This window comes from Schistocerca piceifrons, chromosome 11 (genome assembly GCF_021461385.2).
Source record: "Schistocerca piceifrons isolate TAMUIC-IGC-003096 chromosome 11, iqSchPice1.1, whole genome shotgun sequence".
NCBI classification, from domain to species: domain Eukaryota; kingdom Metazoa; phylum Arthropoda; class Insecta; order Orthoptera; family Acrididae; genus Schistocerca; species Schistocerca piceifrons.
In genome coordinates this window covers 84,957,238-84,984,949 of record NC_060148.1, presented here as the reverse complement: position 1 = coordinate 84,984,949, position 27,712 = coordinate 84,957,238, and positions in this window count along the sequence as shown.

Sequence of the window (27,712 nt, the reverse complement as noted above, 5' to 3'; positions counted from 1 at the left end):
TGCCGGGCCAATACATGTGCCGGCGAGCCATAACTTTCATACGGGACATACCCCAGTGCCCGCGGTGTTACAAACCGAGCACCCGAAGCCGCAATTCCAGAGGGATGACCACCCGATGGGCATCCGACTCTGTGGCCAACAGAAGGACATCGTCGACCACAGAGAGCCTGTGGGACAAGTGGCGCCAGGGGCTGAAATCGGACTGCATCCGATGAGTAACATAGGAGAGCCACCCGTGGACCATGTAGTTGAGAACCTGCCACAAGACAGGGTCTTGGTGGGTAGTCGCAGCAATGTGAGCAGCCTTAAGAGGCAGACCGTCCAGCGCATCTCGGCGGGCGGAATCAATGAGAAAGCAGAGAACCTCCTGCTGGTCAAAGGCAGGATCGGGGCCTGCTGGGAGACGTGACAAAGCATCCGCGTTAGCATGGTGGGCGATGGGCTTAGACCGGATGGTGTAAGTGTAATTATGTAAAAACAATGCCCAGCACTGGAGACGTTGAGCCGTCCACTCTGGAAGGTGAGAGTGGGGTCCAAAAAGTGTAACCAAGTGTTTATGGTCCGTCCGGAGGGTGAACTTTGCCCCAAGGAGATAGGTGTGAAATTGTTCGACAGCAAACACGATCGCCAAGGCCTCCTTTTCAATCTGGGAGTAGTTTTGTTGTGCTGGGGTCAAGGTCTTAGAGGCATAAGCGATGGGCTGTTTGGAGCCATCGGCATCCCGGTGCTCAAGGACGTCCCCAATGCCGTATGCCGATAAATCAGCCGCCACAACCTAGCGGCGGTCCGGAGAGAAGGGAGTAAGGCAAGGGGTGGACTTCAGCACCGCCTTTAAACAGAGAAAAGCCTGGTCACAGGCAGGAGTCCAATCAAAAGGTACCCCTTTGCGATGCAAGTGATTGAGGGGCTGAGCAACGGAGGCAGCCTGGGGCAAGAACTTTAAGTAATAAGTAACTTTGCCCAAAAACACCTGCAGTTCAGATGAGTCCTTGGGACGAGGAAGGGCCTCAATGGCCGTGACATTACTACCTGAAGGGCGAATGCCATCTTTGCTAAGCCAGTGGCCTAAGTATTCCACTTCTGGTTGAAAAAAAGAACACTTGTCCAGCCGACAGTGTAAACCAGCAGACTGCAGAACGTGAAATAGGGGGCTGAGGTTTTACAAATGTTTCTGACGGAAACACCCGGTGACCAAGATGTCATCCAGATAATTCACGCAGGCGGGGATAGGCTGTTAAGCTGCTCCAGGAAACGCTGAAAGATGGCCGGTGCCGAAGAGACACCAAAGGGAAGGTGCTTATACTTGTACAATCCGAAAGGCGTGTTGATAACCATGATGTTCTGAGATTCAGTATCTGGGGGGAACTGGCGGTATGCGTCAGCCAGGTCGATCTGGGAAAAATACTCTCCCCCAGCAAGCTTAGCAAGGTCTTCCTGTCGGGGAATAGGGTAAGTGCCAACGAGGGACTGAGCATTGACTGTAGTGCCGAAGTCCGCACACAGCCGAAGGGACCCATCGGGTTTCCGTATGACCACCAGTGGTGTCGCCCATGGACTGTAAATTACAGGCTCCAGCTTGCCAGCCGCCTGGAGCTGATCAAGTTCCTGCTTGACCACTGGCCGTAAAGCCACTGGAAGGGGCCGGGCCCAGAATAAACGAGGCTGTGCATCTGGCCGTAGGGTGATGTGTGCCTGAAAGCTGGAAGCACATCTGAGATCCAGTGCAAACAACAACACAAAAGCGGAGCACAGATCGTCCAAGTCCTGAAAGGGAACAGCCATGGAAATGACCTTAACTTCGTCGGAAATTGGAAATCCTAACAGTTAAAATGCATCCAGGCCAAAAATATTCGAAACGACGGATGGTCAATGACAAAGAGGGTAAGGAGCCAGAGAACACACTTGAATGTCACCCGGACGACGAACTGCCCATAAAGGGAAATGGAACTGTCTCCATAGGTGACCAAATGGCGAGAGGGAGGCGACAACGCAGGAGAGCCCAGCTGGGTATATGTTGCATATTAATCAGGGAGACGGTAGCCCCAGTGACAACCTGAAAACTGACATCCTCAGTGAAAATTTGGAGTGTGAGGAAAAGCTTCCATGCTGATGGGTCATCCTGTGAACCTCCCTGTTACACAGTGTGGTCGTTTTCTAGTGGTGGGGACAATCAGCCCGCGAATGCGCAATAAAGCACTGTGGGCAAGAGGGAAGTGGGCCGCATAACCGGCGACCAGAGGTGCCGATGCCATAGAGACGTCAGACAATGAGGAGTCCCAATGGCGCTGGCCTCTGTCGGCCGGGTCAAGTCAACGTCGTGAGGGCAGAAACCGCTGTGAGGCTGCGATCGCCGCTATCTGCAGTCGGGCCATAAGACGCTCGATAGCCCCTTGAGCAATTTCAAAGAAATGGGCAATGTGGAGAATCTCTTCCAAGGAGGGGTTGTTGAGTTTCAACGCCACAGTATGGGCCTCAGGATCAGGAGCCAGCTGAACCACCACATCCCGGATCAGGGAGTCCACATACGAAGCCTTACACTGCTGATTGGTGCACGTAAAATCGCATCGACGGATGAGACCCTGCAAGTCCGTGACCCAGGAACGATTGACCAGGCTGTTTATGATACTGGTGGAACTGCAGCCGAGAGGCGACCACATGGTAGCGTTTGTCAGCAAAAGGCATATCTCCTGGAAAGAGAGAGCCACAGGATCGGGCAACAGTGCCAACTTGCGGAGAAGAAATAACGTGTCACGGGAGGCCCAAGACAAAAACACTACAAGGAGTCATCTGTGACTTGAAAAGCAGTGAAATGTTGTTTCAGCCAATGTAAGTAGGTTTCCCAGTCCTCTTTAGCATCATTAAAGGGTGGAAATGACAGCGGGCGTGGGAAAGCATCGGACACCCGAGGAATCGGAAGCTGTTGTGGTAACACATCCCGAGCATCAACTTTGTCCGTCAGCAACTGCAGCAACTTTTGTAAGATGTCTAACTGAAGCTGCTGCTGCTGCATGAGCTGCTGCTGTTGCTCCAAAAGACAGATTAACTTTGCCTCCATTCTAGTAACTACCACCGTTTACCTTGTCGCCAGTGATGTTGTTGCACAAACAAACGAATGGAAAGGACGGACACGAAACGACGACAGACGATGGAGAAAGAACTGACAACAACAACACGCAAGAGGCAACAGAATGACAGAGACAACCAAACGAATCCAAGATGTCCATGATTAACGAGATCAAAGTACAATAAATGAGGCGATCTGTCGAGACTCATGCAACGCTTGCTGGCACAACGAGAGGCCGGCTCTTAAATACTCTATCAGCGGCGCTGCTATTGGCTGCTGGAACCACGTGTTCCACTGTGGCACCCTCACGCTACATGCAGGCCAGTACATGAGTGCCGCCACAGCTTACGGCGCGATGATGCAGAGACCTCTAGAGGTCTTCGACGTCTATGACGTCTGGGAGGGATTCAAATTCCGAGGCGCACAGCACCAGAGAACAACATTTGTTCATTTGCATGTGAGTAAGGAAAGAAACTGTTTCACTATGTTGCATACTGTGTGAGTAAATGGGTATTGATTTAGATCATGTGCCATTACACAGGATGATTTTTGTATGTTGTACAGTACTCGTAAAGAAACACTAAACTGTGAGGTATTGCACCTTACATGCTTGGTGTGCCAGATATGTGCCAAAGCATTTATTTCTTTTATTTTGGAAAATATTTGTTTTATTGATTGTCAACATATCCAATAAGCTGAAACCCACTACAGTGAAAGAAAAAAAAAAAATATATATATATATATATGTCTGCTTGTGTCTGTATGTGTGGATGGATATGTGCGTGTGTGCGAGTGTATACCTGTCCTTTTTTCCCCCTAAGGTAAGTCTTTCCGCTCCCAGGATTGGAATGACTCCTTACCCTCTCCCTTAAAACCCACTTTCTTTCGTCTTCCCCTCTCCTTCCCTCTTTCCTGATGAGGCAACAGTTTGTTGCGAAAGCTTGAATTTTGTGTGTATGTTTGTGTTTGTTTGTGTGTCTATCGACCTGCCAGCGCTTTTGTTCGGTAAGTCACCTCATCTTTGTTTTTATATATAATGTTTCCTTCCATTATATATATATATATATATATCCATGAGTAGATCGTCACACAGTTGTATAGTGGCATATTTCACCTCTTTCTGTGAAAAAGTCAAATTCAGATTCATTAAAGGGTAATGCATTTTCCTTATAGTGTTGTACTTTTTGATATCTGTGTTACTCTCAAACTTAGATCAATTGTTGATAACAAATTTTGGAAGTGAATAAATGCACTGTGAAGATGTGTTTAATATCCCAGGAGCTTAAAGGTAAATCTGCAAGAAAGGTACCAGTCCAGATGTAGTTTCACAACTTATACAGGGTGGTCCATTGATAGTGACCAGGCCAGATATCTCACGAAATAAGCATCAAACGAAAAAACTACAAAGAACGAAACTCGTCTAACTTGAAGGGGGAAACCAGATGGCGCTATGGTTGGCCCTCTAGATGGCACTGCCATAGGTCAAATGGATATCAACTGCATTTTTTAAAATAGGAACCCCCATTTTATATTACATGTTCGTGTAGTCTCTAAAGAAATATGAATGTTTTTAGTTGGAATAGGTATGTGGTATCATGTAACACTCCGCCAGTGCAGACGGTATTTGCTTCGTGATGCATTACCCATGTTAAAATGGACCGTTTACCAATTGTGGAAAAGGTCGATATCGTGTTGATGTATGGCTATTGTGATCAAAATGCCCAACGAGTGTGTGCTATGTATGCTGCTCGGTATCCTGCACGACATCATCCAAGTGTCCGGACCATTTGCCGGATAGTTAGATTATTTAAGGAAACAGGAAGTGTTGAGCCACACGTGAAACGTCAACAATGACCTACAACAAATGGTGATGCCCAAGTAGGTGTTTTAGCTGCTGTTGCGGCCAATCCGCACATCAGTAGCAGACAAATTGCACAAGAATCAGGAATCTCAAAAACGTCGGTGTTGAGAATGTTACATCAACATCGATTGCACCCATACGATATTTCTATGCACCAGGAAATGCATGGTGACGACTTTGAATGTCGTGTACAGTTCTGCCACTGTGCACAAGAGAAATTTTCGGACAATGGCAGATTTTTTGCACGCGTTCTATTTAGTGACAAAGCGTCATTCACCAACAGCGGTAATGTAAACCGGCATAATATGCACTATTCGGCAATGGAAAATCCACAATGGTTGCGACAAGTGGAACATCAGCGACCTTGACGGGTTAATGTATGGTGCGACATAATGGGAGGAAGGATAATTGGCCCCCATTTTATCAATGGCAATCTAAATCGTGCAATGTATGCTGATTTTCTACGTAATGTTCTACCGATGTTACTACAAGATGTTTCACTGCATGACAAAATGGTGATGTACTTCCAACATGATGGATGTCTGGCACATAGCTCGCGTATGGTTGAAGTGGTATTGAATAGCATATTTCAAGATAGGTGGATTGATCGTCGAAGCACCATACCGTGGCCCAGATGTTCACCGGATCTGACGTCCCCGGATTTCTTTTTGTGGGGAAAGTTGAAGGATATCTGCTATCGTGATCCACCGACAACACTTGACAACATGCGTCTGCGCATTGTCAATGCATGTGCAAACATTACAGAAGGTGAACTACTCGCTGTTGAGAGGAATGTCATTGCACATATTGCCACATGCATTGAGGTTGACGGACATAATTTTGAGCATTTATTGCATTAATGTGGTATTTACAGGTAATCACGCTGTAACAGCATGCGTTCTCAGAAATGATAAGTTCATGAAGGTACATGTATCACATTGAAACAACCAAAATAAAATGTTCAAATGTACCTACGTTCTGTATTTTAATTTTAAAAACCTACCTGTTACCAACCGTTCGTCTAGAATTGTGAGCCATATGTTTGTGTCTATTACAGCGCCATCAATCACAAAGCAAAAAAAGTGGTCATATTTCTTTATATACTACACAAATATGTAATAAAAAAATGGGAGTTCCTATTAAAAAAACACAGTTGATATCCATTTGACCTATGGCAGCGACATCTAGCGGGCCAACCATTTTCGTTCTTTGTAGGTTTTTCATTTGATGCTTATTTCGTGAGATATTTGGCCCGGTCACGATCAGTGGACCACCCTGTATACTCCTATTTTTGTATTATGTATATGTAAAACTTTTTACTGCCTTGTATTTTCACAAATACTATATCATGAATGTGATAAATCGTGCACAAAAAAGACCCTCAAGACTGTTTTCAACACTAGACCATGCTCTACCTACCAGGTACAGCCCTACTACAGGAGGTAGTATGCTATTACCTTCCTCCCATGTGTCAGCTGGCTCTCCCAGCAAGTTACAGTATGGGGGCCTACAGTTTAATGTGGACTCCCAATAATAGTGCACCTCAGCATTTTTCACAATGACAAGCATTCAAAGAAGTGAGGTACGTATAAAGTAACACACAAAAATCCTAGAGCTGACCACGGATCGATCAAATCGTAGCCACCTGGATCTGCAGCTGGTTAAGCACACAGCTGTCGAGCCAAATTTTGCATCTCGTATAACTGGCTACTGGTAAGAGTTTAAAGTTTGTAAACATTACGAGAAGTATGTAATAAATAGAACTGTGCCTAAAAATATTTCAATATTATATTTCCAGAGTAATGCATTCCGAAGAAATGAAAATGTTCAGAAAACAAATGTTTTGAATAATCTGCACTACTGGCCACTAAAATTGCTACACCACGAAGATGACGTGCTACAGACATGAAATTTAACCAACAGGAAGATGCTGTGATATGCAAATGATTAGCTTTTCAGAGCATTCACACAAGGTTGGCGCCGGTGGCGACACCTACAACGTGCTGACATGAGGAAAGTTTCCAACTGATTTCTCATACACAAACAGCAGCTGACTGGCGTTGCCTGGTGAAACGTTGTTGTGATGCCTCATGTAAGGAGGAGAAATGCGTACCGTCACATTTCTGACTTTGATAAAGGTCGGATTGTAGCCTATCGCGATTGCGGTTTATCGTATCGTGATATTGCTGCTCACGTTAATCGAGATCCAATGGCTGTTAGCAGAATATGGAATCGGTGGGTGCAGGAGGGTAATACGGAACGCTGTGCTGGATCCCAAAGGCCTCGTATCACTAGCAGTCGAAATGACAGGCATCTTATCTGCATGGCTGTAATGGATCGTACAGCCACGTCTCGATCCCTCAGTCAACAGATGGGGACGTTTGCAAGACAACAACCATTGGCTTGAACAGTTCGACGACGTTTGCAGCAGCATGGACTATCAGCTCGGAGACTGTGGCTGTGGTTCCCCTTGATGCTGCATCACAGACAGGAGCACCTGCGATGGTGTACTCGACAACGAACCTGGGTGCACGAATGGCAAAACATCAATTTTTAAGATGAATCCAGATCCTGTCTACAGCATCATGATGGTCGCATCCGTGTTTGGCGACATCGCGGTGAATGCACATTGGAAGCATTTATTCGTCATCACCATATTGGCGTATCACCCGGCGAGATCTTATGGGGTGCCATTGGTTACCCTTCTCGGTCACTTCTTGTTTGCATTGACGGCACTTTGAACAGTCGACATTACATTTCAGATGTGTTTTGACCCGTGGCTCTACCTTTCATTCTATCCCTGCATGAAACCCTACATTTCAGCAGGATAATACACGATCACATGTTGCAAGTCCTGTACGTGCCTTTCTGGATACAGAAAATGTTCAACTGCTGCCCTGGCCAGCACATTCTCCAGATCACTCACCTATTGAAAATGTCTGGTCAATGGTGGCCGTACAACTGGCTCATCACAATACGCCAGTCACTATTCTTGATGAACTGTGGTATCATGTTGAAGCTGCATGGGCAGCTGTACCTGTACATGCCATCCGAGCTCTGTTTGACTCAATGACCCGGCGTATCGAGGCCGTTATTACGGCCAGAGGTGGTTGTTCTGGGTACTGATTTCTCAGGATCTATGGACCCAAATTGCGTGAAAATGTAATCACATGTCAGTTCTAGTATAATATATTTGTCCAATGAATACCCGTTTATCATCTGCATATGTTCTTGGTGTAGCAATTTTAATGGCCAGTAGTGTACTTAATACTCATCATTGGTTTTGTTGCTCTTGCAGTGGCTGTGTTTGCAGATAATCTTGCATCTGGCAGTCTACTTAATTTTTGTTCTGATGCCAAGTTTTTGGCACGTATATCCACTTTTATCTTCTAAATATTGACATAATGGAGGAAAACTTTTCATGCTTGCTACCTGATAGATAATGGTCTTTTGGTTTTGGGGTTACAACACTCTGCATCAAAATCAGTTAAGACGCTCTGCGTGAAAATCTGTGAATTTTTCTTTAGATTAGATTTATTTTTCGTTCCAACTGATCCATAGTGAGGAGATGAAATTGCCATTGTGGATGTGGAATTGATAAAAAGAAGGAAAAAGAAAGATGAAGAAGAAGAAGCTACATTTAAAAGGATATAAAACTTGTCACCGAATATTAAATTTTCAATATATTTAGGTGCATATGATAGTTCTTAGGCTATTGCAGGACCACATCATCAAATAAAAATAAAAAAAAAGATAAAAAATTTACAGCCTGTATTTACAACTATTGCATTGTTGCACAAAAATTGTACAGCTCACATTATCTTTTATAATTAATAACATACATGCATTAAATGATTTTACTAAGTAGTTCATCAATGGAGTAGAAGGAGTTGGCCACCAATAAATCCTTTAGACTCTGCACAAACTGTAATTTACTATTAGTTAAACTTTTTATAGCTGCTGGCATGTCATTGAAAATGTGTATTTCTGAATAGTGGACACCATTCTGAACCAAAGTAAGTGACTTTAAATCTCTGTGAAAATTACTCTTATTTCTAGTATTGATTCCATGAACTAAGCATTGAAAAAGATATTTTTAATGACAAATTTCTTAAACAATAAATATATAGGGAAGCAGTAGTTAGTATCCCCACTTCCTTAAACAACCCTCTGTAGGACGTTCTTGAGTTGATACCACAGATAATTCATACTATATGTATTTGGGCTCGGAAAATCCCATATGACATCATGGGATGAAAGTAAGCATATTATGCTAGTTTTTTATTTCACCTATGTTTGACAACATTCATATATGATTTTTAAGGACTTCAGCAGGTCTGTATTACACTCCTCCCTGTTTAATTTATTACCAAGCTGAATTCCAAGAATTTATGTTGTCATTAAAAGCAAGTATAATTTTCATCTGTTTTATTTAAAAAATCATATAACATTTACATCAGTCTCAACTGCTGTTGAAATTACTGGGTTAGATGAAGATATTTACATTGTGCTGTAAATACTGAAGAGAAGTTGTAAACATCGTACTGTGCGTTAATGAATCATTATTCTCTGGGAACAGAATTCGCTTGTTGTGGTAAGAAAGCTCTTTGTTATAAAATAGCTAAACTCATTCACATAAAAAAATTATCCCTGCGTAAGATGTCTGCGCAGTAGTTCCACATCAGCTGACAAAGATGATCATTTTTTTCCTTGTTTTAACTTTGTGGGTTTATACATTACAAGAAAATCGTAAAATATTATTTGCAAGAGAATGTCTTTAAACTCACATGGGTCAGTCTCTTGTATTTCTGTTCTTCTTCTTCTTCTTCTTCTTCTTCTTCCTCTTCTTCTGTAGCACTACAGGCCTTGGTGAGCCTTGGCTTCTTCATCTGTCTCCATGTTTCTCTGTGTTTTGCAGTTCTTTTCTATCCCTAAATTCTCATACTGTTGGGATCCTGTACTACATCCTCAATACAGTTTCTCCTAGTTCTTCCTTTTTGTCTTCTAGCATGAATCACACATTTAATCATTTTATTTTGTAACCTATCGTGCACCTTTTACTCCACTTGTTTCAGCCACTGTATTTGTTGTGATTTCACAAATTTTACTCCCGTTGTATTAATGCTTGTAGCTCCATATTATCGTGTATGCTCCAGCCTTCTTCCTCCTGCACTGGGCCATACATTTTCCATAGTACACTTTGTTCAACGGTTCATAAAGGATTTGTGTCTTCTTTTGTCAGCTTACATACCTCTGACCCATATGTGACTACTGGGCGAATTGGGGAGTAACAAGGATGTTTGTGGAGAGTTGTAGGTTTGCAAAGTCAGCTCTGTTCGCTACTCATATCCTTTCCCTTACAGGCTTTCCAGTGCTATTTTCATTTGGTATTAAGGCTCCCAGGTAACAAAAGACGACACACCGAGGCATTATGTTTTGCATTGCACCTGTGTAACTAGAGACAGAAGAGAGCAGATAGATACAATGAGTCATGGCTGTCACATGATAGATGAGCTCTGATCCAATAAGTAGCTGCAAGTAGTTATGATGGTGGCCGAAAAGTCTCTACACCTTTCGTACTATGAAATAATACATAGTTGAAACATGTTTTGGAAACAAAACTGACCTCTTGTAACTGTTATGATTTGTATTAATTATTGTTAATTTAATTTGTTTATTAATTTGAATGATTGTGTGGATGGAAAGTAAGATAATAAATGAATATTGTTATATCTATCAACTGAGTGTATGCAAGCATGGAAACTGTGTACAGAGAGAGTGAATCGTACTCATGAGGGTGGGATTGTAAATTGCAACTAGCCAGTTCATCGGACTGGGGAAACAGGAAATATTTTACGATAATTCTGTTATTTAAAAGAGTGAGCTATTTTTATGACTGTGGATTTTCCAATTTTTTTCACTTAGTAATTTGTTCACAAAAACTATTAAGTGGTGACTGGGAAGAAGTAAAAGATGTTGCATTGCATAGCTTATTACTGATATCAGATTGGCTATGGCATGCATCAGTCAGACAGAGGACAGTACGTTCTGGCATATTTTTTGTGGCTAGAAAATTGCTTTGTGAAGTCTAACTGTTTGGAGCTCAGCCATTGTCATGTTCAGATGCGGATATAAGGAGCCAAAATCTGGGTAGCATGTCAGACAAGCTGTGATAACAAACTGAACATTATTAGTTGTCAAATTGTGTAATATTTGAGTGAGCATTCTGTCACAGACAATCCGTTTTGTGATTCTTTCTCATATTAGGTTGGATGTGATACCATAAGCTGGCTATTACGAGTGACTACGATTTTCCTCTTTTTTTTTTTTTTTTTTTTTTTTTTTTTTTTTTTTTTTTTTTTTTTTTTTTTTTTTTGCGTGTGTGTCTGTGTGTGTATGTGTGTGTGTGTGTGTGTGTACTGAAAAACATTTGTTGCACCCATTGGATTCATATAGTGCTACAAAAAAAGAACTGTAAGGACCATAGGTAATGTAACTAATAGAAGTTCACGCAAGTAAGTATTTAAGACTTTGCAAATTATACCATCTACATCTACATCCATACTCTTCAAGCCACCAGACGGTGTGTGGCGGAGGGTACCTTGAGTACCTCTATTGGTTCTCCCTTCTATTCCAGTCTCGTATTGTTCGTGGAAAGAAAGGTTGTCAGTATGCCTCTGTGTGGGCTCTAATCTCTCTGATTTTATCCTCATGGTCTCTTTGAGACACATATGTAGAGCAATATACTACTTGATTCCTTGGTGAAGGTAAGTTCTCGAAACTTTAACAAAAGCCCATACCGAGCTACTGAGTGTCTCTCTCGCAGAGGCTTCCACTGGAGTTTATCTATCATCTCCGTAACGCTTTTGCAATTACTAAATGATCCCATAACAAATGCACTGCTCTCCATTGGATCTTCTCTATCTCTTCTATCAACCCTATCTGGTACGGATCCCACACTGGTGAGCAGTATTCAAGCAGTGGGCAAACAAGTGTACTATAACCTACTTTCTTTGTTTTCGGATTGTATTTCCTTAGGATTCTTCCAATGAATCTCAGTCTGTCATCTGCTTTACCGACGATTAATTTTATATGGTCATTCCATTTTAAATCACTCCTAACGCTTACTTCCAGATAATTTATGGAATTAACTGCTTCCAGTTGCTGACCTGCTATATTGTACCTAAATGATAAAGGATCTTTCTTTCTGTGTATTTGCAGCACATTACACTTGTCTACATTGAGATTCAATTGCCATTCCCTGCACCATGCGCCAATTTGTTGCAGATCTTCCTGCATTTCAGTACAATTTTCTATTGTTACAACCTCTCGATATACTACAGCATCATCTGCATATAGCCTGAGTGAACTCCCAATGTTATCCACAAGGTCATTTATATATATTGTGAATATCAATGGTCCTACAACACTCCCCTGTGGCACACTTGAAATCATTCTTACTTCGGAAGACTTCTCTACATTGAGAATGACATGCTGCGTTCTGTTATCTAGGAACTCTTCAATACAATCACACAATTGGTCTGATGGTCCATAAGCTATTACTTTGTTCACTAAACAACTGTGGGGAACTGTATTAAATGCCTTGCAGAAGTCAAGAAACACGGCATCTACCTGGGAACCTGTGTCTATGGCCCTCTGAGTCTCGTGGACGAATAGCGCGAGCTGGGTTTCACACGATCGTCTTTTTTGAAATCCATGCTGATTCCTACAGAGTAGTGTTCCAACATTTTTATGGAATCCAAACTGATCTTCCCCAAGGTCGACTTCTACCCGTTTTTCCATTCGTCTGTAAAGAATTCACGTTAGTATTTTGCGGCTGTGACTTAGTAACTGATAGTTCGGTAATTTTCACATCTGTCAACACCTGATTTCTTTGGGATGGGAATTATTATATTCTTCTTGAAGTCTGAAGGTATTTCGCCTGTCTCATACATCTTGCTCACCAGATGGTAGAGATTTGTCAGGACTGGCTCTCCTAAGGCTGTCAGTAGTTCTAATGGAATGTTGTCTACTCCTGGGGCCTTGTTTCGAATTAGGTCTTTCAGTGCTCTATCAAACTCTTCACGCAGTATCATATCTCCCATTTCATCTTCATCCTCTTCCATTTCCATAATATTGTCCTCAAGTACATTGCCCTTGTATAGATCCTCTATATACTCCTTCCAGCTTTCTGCTTTCCCTTCTTTGCTTAGAACTGGGTTTCCATCAAAGCTCTTGATATTCATGCAAGTGGTTCTCCTTTCTCCTAAGGTCTCTTTAATTTTCCTGTAGGCAGTATCTATCTTACCCCTCATCAGATAAGCCTTTAAATCCTTACATTTGTCCTCTAGCCATCCCTGCTTAGCAGTTTTGCACTTCCTGTCGATCTCATTTTTGAGACGTTTGTATTCCTTTTTGCCTGCTTCATTTACTGCATTTTTATATTTTCTCCTTTCATCAAATAAATTCAATATTTCTTCTGTTGCCCAAGGATTTCTACCAGCCCTCGTCTTTTTACCTACTTGATTGTCTGCTGCCTTCACTACTTCATCCCTCAAAGCTACCCATTCTTCTTCTACTGCGTTTCTTTCCCCCATTCCTGTCAATGCTCTCCCTGAAACTCTCTACAACCTCTGGTTTAGTCAGTTTATCCAGGTCCTATGTCATTAAATTCCCACCTTTTTGCAGTTTCTTCAATGTTTAATCTACAGTTCATAACCAATATATTGTGGTCGGAGTCCACATCTGCCCCTGGAAATGTCTTACAATTTAAAACCTGGTTCCTAAATCTCTGTCTCGCCATTATATAATCTATCTGATACCTTTTAGTATCTCCAGGCTTCTTCCATGTATACAACCTTCTTTCATGATTCTCGAACCAAGTGTTAGCTATGATTAATTTGTGCTCCGTGCAAAATTCTACCACGCGGCTTCCTCTTTATTTCTTAGCCCCAATCCATATTCACCTACTATGTTTCCTTCTCTCCCTTTTCCTACTCTTGACTTCCAGTCACCCATGACTATTAAGTTTTCGTCTCCCTTCACTATCTGAATAATTTCTTTTATCTCATCATACATTTCACCAATTTCTTCGTCATCTGCAGAGCTAGTTGGCATATAAACTTGTACTATTGTGGTAGGCATGGGCTTCGTTTCTATCTTGGCCACAATAATGTGTTCACCAAACTGTTTGCAGTAGCTTACCCGCACTCCTATTTTTTTATTCATTATTAAACCTACTCCTGCTTTACCCCTATTTGATTTTGTATTTATAACCCTGAATTCACCTGACCAAAAGTCTTGTTCCTCCTGCCACCGAACTTCACTAATTCCCACTATATCTAACTTTAACCTATCCATTTCCCTTTTTAAATTTTCTAATCTACCTGCCCGATTAAGGGATCTGACATTCCATGCTTCGATCCGTAGAACACCAGTGTTCTTTCTCCTGATAATGACGTCCTCCTGAGTAGTCCCCGTCTGGAGATCCGAATACGGGATTGTTTTACCTCCAGAATATGTTACCCAAGAGGACACCATCATCATTTAATCATACTGTAAAGCTGCATGCCCTCGGGAAAAATTACGGCTGTAGTTTCCCCTTGCTTTCAGCTGTTCACAGTACCAGCACAGCAAGGCCGTTTTGGTTAATGTTGCAAGGCCAGATCAGTCAATCATCCAGACTGTTGCCCGTGCAACTACTGAAAAGGCTGCTGCCCCTCTTCAGGAACCACACGTTTGTCTGGCCTCTCAACAGATACCCCTTCGTTGTGGTTGCACCTACGGTACAGCCATATGTATCGCTGAGGCACGCAAGCCTCCCCACCAATGGCAAGGTCCATGGTTCGTGGGGACCATTCATATACAATCCTAAAGTGTATAGCAGTTAAGTGAAGCTAGCTGCTTCTGTAATCTGCATAGGTTCCTTCATAATACTTAAGTCAGTTGCATTATCAATATTTGTTTATGTCATATCAGTTATAAATATCTTCTAATCTTTAAATTTGTCTCCTTTATACAAAATCAGAATTTGTAGACTGTGTCATGAAGATGCTTCAAAAACTGCAAACATAATTTCGCTTTTTTTAATTAATAAGATTGGCCGTTGTTAGTTCATAAGAAGAATATCATTATTTAGTATAGATTTGTTTCTTTTGTACCAAAAAGGTGTTGTAAATTATGATCAAGACTATGCTGTAAGTATGGTGAAAATCCTTTTGCTTTTTTAACTAGAATAACTACCATAAGTTAATAAAAAGAGTGTAAGTATAATCGGCCATGAGTATACACAATGATCAGCCACAACATTAGGACCACCGACCTAATAGCCGGTATGTCCACTTTTGGCATGGATAACAGTGGCAATGCATCATGGAGTGGAAGCAATGAGGCCTCCGTAGGTTGCTAGAGGGAGCTGGCATCATATCTCCTTACACAAGTCACTTAATTCCCATAAATTCGGGAGAGAAGGTCAATGAGCTCTGATGTCACATTCAATCACATCACAGATGTGTTTGATTGGATTAAGATCTGGCAAGTTGGGTGGGGGGGGGGGGGGGGGGAGGGGACAGCACATCAATTGAGACTTGCCACTGTGTTAGTCAGACTGTTCCATCACACTCCTGGCCTTGTGACATGGTGCATTATCTTGTTGAAAAATGCCACTGCCATCAGAAAACATTATCGTCATGAAGCGGTGTGTGTGGTCTGCATCCAGTGTACGATACACCTTGGCTGTCATGGTGCCTTGCATGAGCTCCATTGAAACCATGGATGCCCAAGTGAATGTTCCCTAGAATAATGGAGCCACCACCAGCTCATCTCCATCCCTGTTGAGCAGCTGTTTACCTGGAAGACAACATATTTGCGCCCTACCATCAGCATGATGAAGAAAGCAAAGAGAGCTTCACTGCAAATTTAAAAGCAGCCAAAACCTCTCAGACAAACAGATACTAAACAATATCAAAGTTAGCGTAAGGAGGGCTATGCGTGAAGCGTTCAGTGAATTCTAAAGTAAAACTCTATGTACTGACTTAGAAAATCCTAGGAAGTTCTGGTCTTATGTTAAATCAGTAAGTGGATCGAAATAGCATATCCAAACACACTGGGATGATAATGGCATTGAAACAGAGGATGACACACGTAAAGCTGAAATACTAAACACCTTTTTCCAAAGCTGTTTCACAGAGGAAGACCACACTGCAGTTCCTTCTCTAAATCCTTGCATGAACGAAAAAATGAAATGGCTGACATCGAAATAAGTGTCCAAGGAATAGAAAAGCAAATGAAATTGCTCAACAGAGGAAAGTCCACTGGACCTGACAGGATACCAATTCGATTCTACACAGAGTACACGAAAGAACTTGCCCCCCTTCTAACAGCCGTGTACCGCAAGTCTCTAGAGGAACAGAAGGTTCCAAATGATTGGAAAAGAGCACAGGTAGTCCCAGTTTTCAAGAAGGGTCATCGAGCAGATGCACAAAACTATAGGGCTATATCTCTGACGTCGATCTGTTGTAGAATTTTAGAACATGTTTTTTGCTCACGTATCATGTCATTTCTGGAAACCCAGAATCAACTCTGTAGGAATCAACACAGATTCCAGAAACAGCGATCGTGTGAGACCCAACTTGCTTTATTTGTTCATGAGACCCAGAAAATATTAGATACAGGCTCCCAGCTAGATGCCATTTTCCTTGACTTCCAGAAGGCGTTCGATACAGTTCCGCACTGTCACCTGATTAACAAAGTAAGAGCCTACGGAATATCAGACCAGCTCTGTGGCTGGATTGAAGAGTTTTTAGCAAACAGAACACAGCATGTTGTTCTCAATGGAGAAACGTCTACAGACGTTAAAGTAACCTCTGGCATGCCACAGAGGAGTGTTATGGGACCATTGCTTTTCACAATATATATAAATGACCTAGTAGATAGTGTCGGAAGTTCCATGCGGCTTTTCGCGGATGATGCTGTAGTATATAGAGAAGTTGTAGCATTAGAAAACTGCAGTGAAATGCAGGAAGATCTGCAGCGGATAGGCACTTGGTGCAGGGAGTGGCAACTGACCCTTAACATAGACAAGTGTAATGTATTACGAATACATAGAAAGAAGGATCCTTTATTGTATGATTATATGATAGCGGAACAAACACTGGTAGCAGTTACTTCTGTAAAATATCTGGGAGTATGCGTGTGGAACGATTTGAAGTGGAATGATCATATAAAATTAATTGTTGGTAAGGTGGGTGCCAGATTGAGATTCATTGGGAGAGTCCTTAGAAAATGTAGTCCATCAACAAAAGAGGTGCCTCACAAAACACTCATTCGACCTGTACTTGAGTACTGCTCATCAGTGTGGGATCTGTACCAGGTCACGTTGACAGAGGAGATAGCAGACTCAAGTGGCAGACTCTGCAAGAGAGGCGCTCTGCATTGCGGTGTAGCTCATTGTCCAGGTTTCGAGAGGGTGCGTTTCTGGATGAGGTACGGAATATATTGCTTCCCCCTACTTATACCTCCCGAGGAGATCACGAATGTAAAAATAGAGAGATTCGAGTGCGCACAGAGGCTTTCCAGCAGTCGTTCTTGCCGCGAACCGTATGCGACTGGAAGAGGAAAGGGAGGTAATGACAGTGGCACGTAAAGTGCCCTCTGCCACACACCGTGGGGTGGCTTGCGGAGGATAAACGTAGATGAAGGTAATCAGCACTCATCAGACCATGCAATTCCCTGCCACTGTCCCAACATCCAGTGCCAACGGTCACGTGTCCATTTCAGTCATACGTAGTTGGCGATGTCATGGAGCTAACATTGCCACAAATATCGATCATCACCTACTTAGGCCTGTTGTTAAGAGTGTTCAGTGTACTGTGTGTTCAGACACGCTTTTACTCTGCACAGCATTGAGGTCTGATATTGGTTCCACCACAGTCCACTGCCTGTACTGTTTACCAGTCTGCCCAGCTTATAATGTCCAACGTCTGTAATGAGGGGTGGCCACCCAACCCCATGATGCCTGGACATTTCACCTTAGTTTTGCCACATGTTGAAAACACTTACCACAGTGCTCCTTGAACTCCCTACAAGTCATGCAATTTCCGAAATGCTCGTGCCGAGCCTCCGGGCCATCACAATCTACCCTCGGTCAAACTCAGATAGACCGCATGCATTCCCTCTTCAACACACGGACAGCATGCTCACTGTGTGTGTATCTGACTAGCAGTCGTTCCACGCCAGGAGACGCTGCTATCACAGGCATGGGTCTATATCAATAGTATGTCTGTGATCATAATGTTCTGGCTGATCACAGTATTTGCAGTTTTATGTGTTTAAATTTATATATATCATAAAAAACAAAGATGGTTTAACTTACCAAATGAGAAAGCACTGGTATGTTGATAGACACAATAAAAAACACAAACATACACACAAATATTCAAGCTTTCGCAACCCCTGGTTGCTTCATCAGGAAAGAGGGCATACAATATGCATTGGTGACGAGTAAAAGAGACCTGTTGCCATGACTGTTTTATTCACACTTGAAAGCTGTTCTCTCTTTTAAAATAGCAGTAAAAACACCATGAGAACAAACCCGTGCAACAGTAAGTATAAAAAAGACTGCTGGGCTGCCATGTATTTGTGAGGCCAATCAACAGCTGTGTGGCCCAATATTCAATTTGAGCACAATGTAGCAGGTATACACTCGCACATACACACGTCCATCTGCACATATACAGATACAGGCAGACATGTCTCTTTGCATTTACATATGTCTGCTTGTGTCTGTGGATGTGCGGATGGATATGTGTGTGTGCGAGTGTGTACCTGTCGTTTTTCTCCCTAAGGTAAGTCTTTCCGCTCCCGGGATTGGAATGACTCCTTACCCTTTCCTTTGAAACTCACATCCTTTCGTCTTTCCCTCTCCTTCCCTCTTTCCTGATGAAGCAACCAGGGGTTGCGAAAGCTTGAATATTTGTGTGTGTGTTTGTGTTTTTTATTGTCTCTATCAACATACCAGCGCTTTCTCATTTGGTTAGTTAAAGCATCTTTGTTTTTTATATATATTTTTCCCACGTGGAATGTTTCCCTCTATTATATTTATATATATATTGTATTAGATATATGATTTATAGTCATCACATTAATTCATGTTATCTCCTTTCATAAAACAATTGGTCAATCTGTAAGCTTCTGACCAGTAGTGACCTCTAGCATGACGTTTCTTGTTGCTAACAGTTGCTCACTGTAGTGGGAGTGATTGTTATTGCATGTGCAGGGGCTGTGGTTGGTGCAATCGGGCTAGCCTGCTAAGGGGCACGAGTCGCATTTGGTCCACCTCCATATGATTCATTGTTTGAAAGTGTCCGTGGTAGCAGTGTGGATTGAGTTTGATCCACCTCCTATCATTTGCTGATTTATCACACTTGTGGTCAGCATGCACCGCATGGTTGCAACCTGTGCTTTCCAGAAATGTAAGGTCACACTGTGTTTGTTTTGGGTATAGATCAATCTGTCTATTTTAAAAGTTTATGCTCACATTTATGTCTACCTGGTAAACTTGGAAGGTGCAAAATGTGTATCACATGCCAAGAACTATATAAACAAGTATAAAACTTTCTCGTCCCAAATCGCTCAGACTCACAATCACTTATATCAGATTCATTAAAGATCAAGTGATATGTGTTTCTTGAGGGGAGCTTTACTTCAGCTACTATTCTGCAAAACATCAGACTGCAAAATAAGCTCGACTGCTACATTGTGCTCGAATTGAGTATTAGGCCACACAGCTATTGATTGGCCTCACAAATACATGGTAGCCCAGCAGTGTGTTTTTATACTTACTGTTGCATGGGTTCACTCTCATGGTGTTTTTACTGCTATTTTAAAAGAGAGAATGGCTTGCAAGTGTGAATAAAACAGTCATGACAACAGGTCTCTTTTACTCGTCACCAATGTATATCGTATGCCTGTCAAATACGAGCTGTGCTTTTTAAGTAAGTACCGTTCTGAAATTAAAAAAAGACTTGCTAAGATATCTCAATAATCTTATTTTTACATGAAAGCCTGTACCTTAATCTACGCAAAGACGCCATTACAGTCTGATTTTTCCTTGTTTATGTTGTGTACTGAGTCTTTAAGATGCCTCCGATAATCGTGAGTCCCGCCAACTGTGAAGTATGGGCTGTTATAAGATTTCTTAATGCTAAAGGCCTAAAAGCGATCGATATTCATCATGAGATCTGTGCAGTTTACAGAGAAAACATTATGAGTGATGGAATGGTAAGAAAGTGGGTGAGAGCATTTAAAGATGGCCGCACAGATGTGCATGATGAACAACGGAATGGGCGTCCTTCCGTCGTTCATGAAAGTTTGGTGCAGGAAGTGGACGATAAGGTGAGAAAACAGATGCTTTACGATTTCCTCCTTGAGGGATGACTTTCCTAATGTTTCTCATTGTGTTTTGTATGGCACTGTGACCGAGCACTTGAATTGCCAAAAATTGTGCGCACGTTGAGTACCGAAAATGTTGACAGATGTGCGCAAAACCAAATGTTTAGACAGTGCATTGACTTTCCTTGAGTGGTACCATGACGACGTTGATGATTTCTTAAGCCAAACTGTTATGGGCGATGAAGCATGGGTGGTCTACGTCACACCAGAATCAAAGCAACAGTCCATGGAAGTTGAGCAAGGGCATCTTTTTGCAGTAAGACAATGCCCATCTGCATGTGCCGAATCAGACCAAAGATCTCATCACAATTTTTTGATGGAAAACTCTAGATCATCCTCCATACAGCCCCGATCTTGCGCCCAGTGACTACCATCTGTTCCTGCACTTGAAGAAACACCTGGGCGGTCAGCATCTTCAAGACGATGATGAAGTCAAAACAGTGGTGATGCAATGGTTAACAAGTCAGGCGGCTGACTTCTATGAAGAGGGTATGCAAAAACTGGTACAACGTTATGACAAGGGCCTCAATATAGTCATAAATTATGTAGAAAAGTAAATTAAGGTACAGGCTTTCATGTAAAAATAAAATTGTTCAGATATCTTAGCACGTCGTTTTTAATTTCAAAACAGTACTTACTTACAAAACATGTCTCGTACAAACTGGTTTGCTGGACTCCAAGTTTAACAATAATGTGCTGGTTTTTCTTCTACAGGAACTGCAGTTACTGCACTTATCATTTATTCTTTCGTGATTACTGATGGCTCTACACTTCTCTCACTATGATAACGCATGTACAAGGCGACCCATTGGACTGCCATCTTCTGTTTTCTTCATACTTATGGGATTACAAGTTCAATGACAGGACTAAAGTTTCGTAAACCAGACGACACAATTCTCAACATAAGTGGAAAACATCACCTTGGAAGATTAGACAATTTTCAAGACAACATCCATACAATGCCTATTGTTCTATGAATGAATCAATCAGTCAGTCAATGTTATGGATAAAACCTTTAAAGATTATTAAAATTGTCGCTGGTTACTCTGTGTTAACATGCAACACATCTTCTGAAAGATGAAAACTGAATTTCGGAAACCATTTTTTGCTGTTGCTTTTACATGTTTAAGGTCTGAAGTGGATTTGCTAACCCAGTTAAATATGGCATCTGGAAGAAAGCTGTTCCAATTTCGGATTTATTCAGCACAATCACTGTTCCTCTTCCCTTAAATATTCGGGGTGGACAGTTTCATGCTCTGTCTAACATTTCCGCTTCTCCTTCACTGCACAATAGGTCAGTCTGTCCATGTTAGTGGAATATTTTGGAAACAAGACATAACCAGACAATCCTAGCATGTTTCAAAAACAGTTTTGCGTTTACATGGAAGCAAAAATCGATTGTGGTACTGGATAACCAGCAGCTACAAACGGATCTCCAGAATCGACTTTGGAGTGTTTACATGACCAACCAGAAAGGGTATTGTGAAATCAGTTTACAAAATCAGGTTTTGAGATCCCCATGTAAACAACAATTTTCACCCAACCGATACTGGTAATTAAAATTAGAAATGTGTTGCCGTAAACTGTGGGTACTTTGACCCAATTTTTGCCTGTCTTTTAATATGTGGCAAGAAAATAAAGGAAGGCAGCAGAGAAAAAAATTTAAAATTCGTTCTTCTAGTATAGTCAAGAGATATTAAACAAAATACATCTGTTGCTGTGGGATCATAAAAAATAAGTGAGCCGATATCACCTGCGCTTGGGGCTACTCTTACGCCCTCATTCATTTCTTCATGAAAAAGTGGTAACATGATAAAGGGGCAAAGTAAACTCAACAAGTATCCCTACAGCAGACATTCAGGCACAGAGGAACAAACAAAATAAAAATAAAAATTGAAGTCAGATACAAGGAATATTGAACATTATTTAGAAAGTGACACAGTAAATAAACAAATGCAGTATATTTCATCAATCGATTAATTAATTTGGAAGTTACATTTTACACTATGGTAACTGCAGTGCTCAGCCAGGACATTACATCTACCGACCTACTATTGATATGAACCCCTCCAGGCAATAGCAGTGTCACCTGGCAAGGATCAACTGCTAAAGTGCGCGTCATTTATGATGGCAGCCAAGTTTAGGTTCATTCTGTGCATCTGACGTTACAAAACACAGTCAGCCAATGAACCGAGAACGACGTTGCCAGAGCTCGACTGGAGTGCAGAGCATGGACGAGTGTCTTCAGTTTTAGAAACGTTCAATCATAAATAAAGTAATTGAACAAAAGCAATGTCTTGATAGCAGACTTTCTATAAAAGAAAGTTTGGAAAAAGCATTCTTTATACCAACTGTTTCATATTCTATTAATTAATTAAACCAAACAAGCAATAAGCTTCCTAATTCAGGTGATAGCAAGGAAATTCATTCTCACTAACCGCTTTTTCACAATAAAGAACAGCAGTAATTGTTTATTTCCTATTGTACTTCGACGAAACGTGAGTAATTCAAAGTGATACCAACAGTGTTCGTCGGTATTTTGCTTGATTCTTTAAACTACTGCAAGAAATCTATTCATGACGAACTGTGTTAGCGTAACGTTTAAGGTGTTTGGCTGCTAAGCAAAAGAGTTCGAGTTCAAATCTTGTTCGATGCTTAATATTTTCTTTATTTAAAAACAATACCAAAGTGTCTTACTTCATGAATTTTATTCGCTTTACTGTATTTTTTGAAATTTCTAGTGGCTACTAAAATCGACCATACAGAAAGTATACGCTGTGGACTTTTACCTCTGCAAACTCTTCAAAATTTCGTGCAATGGTTTATTACATTTAATGCTGCACAATAACTGTGTTGAACATCGAAACAAAATTAAGTCATTTATGGGGGGAAGGTATCAGTCAAGAAGATGTGTAAAAAATCAAATTTTTGGGCCAGATAGTTTTTGTGAAATTGAATGATAAGTGTGTCAAAGCAGTCGGAACACCACGTGTCTGCACAGGCGAGCAGTGCAGTGATGACAAAATCGCGCACAGCGCGGAATGCGGGGAGCACGTCTCTGTAGCAGCGAAAGGGTTAATGCGGCCGTGGTGGCTTCACTTCATAAACTGCGTGCTCCACCCTAAACGTAAGTTTGCGAGCTATACTATACTATGGCGCTGCTTCTCTCGGCGCGTGCAACTGGCAACGCAGCAATCTCCCGTGTCTGGGCGGGCATGCGCGAGCCGCCAAGATAAAATAATTAAATTATAGTCATACAAACACACACACAGTGCATGAAGTGTTAGTGAGCATGCTGTCCGTGTGCAGAATGGGGAAGATGCACAATCTATCTGAGTTTGACCGAGAGCAGATTGTGATGGCCCGGAAGGTTGGCATGAGCACTTCAGAAACTGCACAACTTTTTGGGTGTTTGATGAGTGCTGTGGTGGGTGTCTTCAACACACGGCAAAACATAGGTGAAACCACATGCAGACATCATGGGGTTGGGCGGTCTCCCCTCATAACAGATGTCGGACGTCACAGGCTGGGCAGAGTGGTAAAACAGGACAGGCGGAACTAACATCAGACTTTAATGCTGCGCAGAGTGAAAGTATGTCTGAACACGCAGTCCACCGAACACTCCTAACGATGGGCCTCCACAGACAACAACTAGTGCATGTGCCAATGTCAACACCATGACATCAGCAAGTATGACTGACATGGGCACAAGACCATTGGCACTGAAAGTTGGTGCAGTGCCAGAGCGGTGCACAGTCTGATGAATCCCAATACCTTCTTCGTCACGCCAATGGGAGAGTGTAAATCTGTCATCTTCCAGGGGAACAGCTCCTTGACACCTGTACTGCAGGATGAAGACAAGCTGGTGGCAGTTCCATTATGCTCTGAGGAACATTTACATAGGCATCTACGGGCCCAGTGGAGCTCGTTCAAGGTACAGTGACGGCAAAGGAGTACCGTACACTGGTCGGAGACCACGTATTCCCTTTCATGATGATCACGTTTCCCGACGCCAGTGACATTTTTCAACAAGATAATGCACTGTGTCACAAGGCCAGCAGTGTGACGGAGTGGTTCGAGGAACACAGTGGTGAGTTCCGATTGATGTGCTGGCCCACAACTCACCAGATCTGAACCCGACAGAACAGATCTGGGATGTGATTGAATGTGGCAACAGAGTTTATCATCCCCCTCCCTGGAATTTACGGGAATTAGGTGACGTGTGTGCAGATGTGGTGCCAACTTCCTCCAGCAGTCTTCTGAGGTCTTACTGTCTCCGTACCACAATGTGTCTTCACTGTTATCTATACCAAAGGTGGACGTACTGGCTCTCAGGTAGGTGGTCATAATTTTCTGGCTGATCAGTGTATATGCAAAGGGAATATCTGAACTGCTGATAACCATAAGGGTCTAAAGCACACTGTCATTGACTTAGGGGTTTTTGGCATGTATGGATCTACATCTACATCTACATCTACATCTACATTTATACTCCCCAAGCCACCCAACGGTGTGTGGCGGAGAGCACTTTACGTGCCACTGTCATTACCTCCCTTTTCTGTTCCAGTCGCGTATGGTTCGCGGGAAGAACGACTGTCTGAAAGCCTCCGTGCGCACTTGCATCTCTCTAATTTTACATTCGTGATCTCCTTGGGAGGTGTAAGTAAGAGGAAGCAATATATTCGATACCTCATCCCGAAACGCACCCTCTCGAAACCTGGCGAGCAAGCTACACCGCGATGCAGAGCGCCTCTCTTGCAGAGTCTGCCACTCGAGTTTGCTAAACATCTCCATAACGCTATCACGCTTACCAAATAACCCTGTGATGAAACGCGCTGCTCTTCTTTGGATCTTCTCTATCTCCTCCGTCAACCCAATCTGGTACGGATCCCACACTGATGAGCAATACTCGAGTATAGATCTAACGAGTGTTTTGTAAGCCACCTCCTTTGTTGATGGACTACATTTTCTACGGACTCTCCCAATGAGCCTCAATCTGGTACCTGCCTTACCAACAATTAATTTTATGTGATCATCCCACTTCAAATCGTTCCGCACGCATACTCCCAGATATTTTACAGAAGTAACTGCTACCAGTGCTTTCTCCGCTATCATATAATCATACAATAAAGGATCCTTCTTTCTATGTATTCGCAATACATTACATTTGTATATGTTAAGGGTCAGTTGCCACTCCCTGCACCAAGTGCCTATCCACTGCAGATCTTCCTGCATTTCGCTACAATTTTCTAATGCTGCAACTTCTCTGTATACTACAGCATCATCCGCGAAAAGCCACATGGTACTTCTGACACTATCTACTAGGTCATTTATATATATTGTGAAAAGCAATGGTCCCATAACACTCCCCTGTGGCACGCCAGAGGTTACCTTAACGTCTGTAGACGTCTCTCCATTGATAACAACATGCTTCTGACATCATCTTTTGGTGAACCAGCTTTACCTACTTAACGGGGGTAGGGCATCAAATGAGCCGACTTGGAGCAGGAGAGGCATCACAGGACATTTTAATTTCCAGTGTCTATACTTTTGCAAATAAATTCATAAAACTTTGTCAGCATCACCAGGAAGGATTCAGGATTAACACTCATTGCAGTGGAAGTTCGAAAACATAACAAAATAATTTTTTTTTTACGTGTGAAATTTCATCATTTTTTCACTTACTAATGGCTGCATTTGTTGCTATAGGTACACTTTTCTTCATAAGTTAGAGACATTCTTCGATGAATTTTGCACAGCATACATACCATACTTACAGGTGTATGAAACTCTATAATTTATTTAATTTATGAAAAAACGAATGATCTGTTGTATCTTAAACTTCATGCTTAGAAAAAACACAAATTTTGTAGATAATTACCTCAATTTTTACCACAGTTTTTAATAGATTTGGAAAATTCTCGAGTTTCATACACCTTTAAGTATGGTTTGTATGCTGTGCAAAATTCATTGAACCATCTCTCTTACTTATGAAGAAAAGTGAACCTATAGCAACAAATGCTGCCGTTAGTAAGTGAAAAAAATGAAATTTCACTTGTAAAAAAAATTACTTCGTTATGTTTTAGAACTTCCACTGTTATAAGTGTGAATTTAGAATCCTTCCTGGTCATGCTGACAAAGTTTTATGAATTTATTTGTAAAAGTATAGACAGTGGAAATTAAAATGTCCTGTGGTGCCTCTCCTGCTCCAAGTCGGACCGTTTGATGTCCTACCCCCCTTAAGTAGCCCCAAACTGTGTATATGAATATTCATGAAAAACTGTCTCACCATTTTCTAGGATATTCATTTCCATATTAGTTTCAGATTAATTACAAACTTTGCAACTGTCAAAAAACACTATTGCCACTAACTCATACCTGGAAATTTTGTGAATTAACATCAATGGTTAATCTAATCTTAAATATTGATTAATATTTCATAAAATAAAAGTTGATAGGAAATTTAGAATTCTGACAGCTAGCTTAAAAAAAAAAAAAAAAAAAAAAAAAAAAAAAGGTGTCAGACCTACGAGACTGGTGGTTTGCCTTTAAATTTGGTTTTCACAAATACCTATCTTTCTCAAAACTTTTTTGCGTGCTTTGGACTCTTATGTACACATTGCCTCACATATTGTGTTAAGTTTACTGTACAGTATGAATATGAGCTCTGTTACACAAATTACTGAAGCTCTGGTACTTGAATATAGCCACATTTTGTTGGTCGTGTTGGACTGGTAATTCTTATCAAATCCTCTCTAGGATAAATGACTTTATCTTTCTGTTGCAGCCATTTGCAGGACTTTGTCATTCCCATGCAGGTCACCCTCATCACCCACATTAGTCCTACTTTGAGAATATTCTTTGTTATTTAAAACTCTAGCATATTGCTAATTTATCTTTCAAAAGTTTGCGGTGCTGGACATCATTTTGCACGTGAGAGAAACTTCCAGAAGCACCATTAGATTCTAATGCCAATTTAGCTTCATTTTGCGGTTATTTTGCCCCAGGCCAAAGTGACCCCATATTTAGCAAAAATGTGCCCCACTTTACGGAAGTGTTAAATATATTATCTAAATTGTATTTCATACAAATGACAATTTATCACATTATCACATAATAATGACAGAATGCAGAATTAAATTCACTGTATTTTTAGCTGAATTGGTGTGAATCCTCAAGGCAGAAGTTACTGGGGGTGTAATAGATGTTAAAGTATTTATGATCAACACTAAGTCCAGTGCTGCCAATACAGTATTACTAAATGCAATTCACAACCTGATATACCAATATTCACTAATTGTAAATGCACACTGCACTGTTTACTTCAAGCTACTGAT